Below are 2,448 nucleotides of genomic sequence, written 5' to 3' on the forward strand. Positions count from 1 at the left end.
ACTCCCCTTTGGGCTAAGTCATGGGTGGCCCCGATGTCACCTCTTGACATCTAACGTCCACCGTCATGGCAAAACAAAAACGGTCCCAAACGGGGACAAGAGCGCTCAAACCAACACGGGCACACAAGGCTTATGTCCGCCTACCTGATCAGGGTAGCGCGCACCCATAACCATACCTAGTTGGAGGCACCGGTGAGAGGCATGACAATAAACCCAATCAGGGCCCCCCCATAAAAGCAAGTACGGCTGCACTGGTTAGTTTGATTCGATGGCACTATTACTCAGCCAACAGATGTTCAAGTTTAATTAATGTTCGGTTAAACTCGAATGCAAAAGATGCTGAGTCATAATAACATGATGAAATAATAATGCGCATGAGCATGATATTAACATAAGCATGGATGAGAAAAATAACCATATGAATCATTAGCATCAACAATAATGCAACACTTAGACTACTAGTTGCGGATGAACATGGCATAGCGATGATCATGCATACCACAGATACACTACATAACTGACGATAATCATGCATCAGATGAACATCACTATCGCTAGCATGACATAAGTAACAGCATGAAATACGAGAGCAATATTACTAGCAAGTAATCATACGGCTAACAGAGTGCAGCATAGCATAACATGATGATAAGCAGGGATCCACAATCATAGCCGAAACAACAACATCAGAAGGAAATGAGCAAACATTTATTAAACATTTAAGTAGAAACCATGGCTACTGCGAATCCATCTTCAATTGGCTATTGTGGCTTGCCTGGGTATGAAGAATACTCTGGGAAGACGTGCGGTGAAGTCGCAGAACGATTCGCCGGAACGCTTCACTCTCAGAGGGGACTGATAAGGGCAAGGGTATAAAGGTCATTTTTATAGTGGGACCACCTAGTGAAAATGATATTAACAGATAGAGCTTGACGAGACGAAGAACTGAGCTTTGGATTCACCTCAAACGGAGTTACGGTTGTGGAGATACGAGAGTTGGAAGATCAGGGACCAATCTGTAAATATTCCTCCACAAACAGGCCCCTGGCGGCTAAAAACAGAAAACGTCTTCGGGAGAAATACGCGAAGAAGAAAACGTGTTCTTAGCCGCGGTATAACCAAAATACGCTTTTAGTAAATGAAAACGTACTTCGGTGGAATACGCCTCCACTTAACCTAACGCGTGGGTCGGGCTGGGTTAACGCCCAGAGACTGCCAGCGGGGCCCATGGGCAGGGGGGTGGTCGTCGTCTTCTTCCTCCGTCTGGCGCCCGTGAAACAGAGGAGGGGCTTGCGGAGCCGACGCTCTCCCGGGCAGCTCCGGCCCTCCCCGGTGGAGCTCGGACCACCAGCGGACTCAGGGAAGGGTGCCGCACCCGTCCTGGCTGGACGCGGACTCCGAGGAGGGTCCAGGCGATGGCGGCTCGAGGTAACCGAGGAGACGACGGCGGCCGTGCTCGGGCAGGCGGCAACAGAGGCTCCGGCGAAAATAATAGGGGACGGGGAGGTTCGCCGGGGTGGATGGAAGCTACTGGTGGTGGCAGAACGGAGGGAGGAGGAGTGGCTCGCCGGAATTCAGCCGATGGCCAGCGATGGCCGTGGCGGCAATGGTGAGGAGGAGGGGCTCTCGAGCTCGGGGAAGAGGCTTGGGAGGACCAGAGGAGGTGGAGAAGCCACTGGTGAGGTCGCACGGGCACGGGGATGGCTTATATAGTCACGGCGACGCCGTGCTCGGACACGGCCACGGTGACGCGTGTGCCATCGTGCTGGCGCGAGCATAGGCACGGGTAGGGAGGGGAGACTTGTCCAGGAGCTTCACGGGGGCGCGGGAGGTCTCGGGCGAGCTCGGGAAAGCTCGGGAGAGCTCCGGCAACGGGACAAGGAGGAGCATGGGAGTTAGTGGCACGGGCGAGCTCGAAAGCGACACAACCAGGGCGAGGTTGAACGAGGCAGCAGCGCAGGGTGACGCAGGAGGTCACGGGGAAGCGGCTGGACACGGTGAAGCGCTCGAAACCGACGAACAGGGGAGGGGCCCGAGCAAAAGAAGCTCAACTCGCGTCCATGGCGTTCCAGCGCGGTGGTCACCGTGTGAACCTTGGCATCCAGCACTCACCGCGTGAACATTGGCAAACACCGCCCAAATTGGTGTCTTGAAGAAAGTCCTTCCAAGAAATAGTCCCAGAGAGGTGATGGCTCGATCAAGGGCACTGTGGTTAGATGGGAATGATCAGCTGAAGTTTGTTGTAGCAAACTTGTCTGCACATCTGTGATTAACAGGGAAGTGATAAGGACCAACTGTGATGTCCGAGAGTTTTAGCTTAAGAAGGACGAGAATCCTGTGATGTTTGGAGAGATTTGGACAAGTATTTAGTAGAGTGGCTTAGCAACTGCTTAATCTGGTCCAGAATACAAATCTTGACGTGGCACTCACATGACAAATGGGATTGAG

General features: G+C 52.8%; 1 long non-coding RNA gene across 1 annotated transcript; it reads right to left on the reverse strand.

The window, feature by feature from the left end:
• Positions 1-689: 689 nt before the first annotated feature.
• Positions 690-2,184, reverse strand: LOC123078553 (uncharacterized). The gene is made up of 2 exons (XR_006437506.1): positions 963-2,184; positions 690-855 (listed from the first exon to the last, which is right to left on the reverse strand). It is a non-coding gene; the product is annotated as an uncharacterized lncRNA (long non-coding RNA).
• Between the last annotated feature and the right edge of the window lie 264 nt (positions 2,185-2,448).

Source organism: Triticum aestivum, chromosome 3D (assembly GCF_018294505.1).
Source record: "Triticum aestivum cultivar Chinese Spring chromosome 3D, IWGSC CS RefSeq v2.1, whole genome shotgun sequence".
Taxonomy (NCBI): domain Eukaryota; kingdom Viridiplantae; phylum Streptophyta; class Magnoliopsida; order Poales; family Poaceae; genus Triticum; species Triticum aestivum.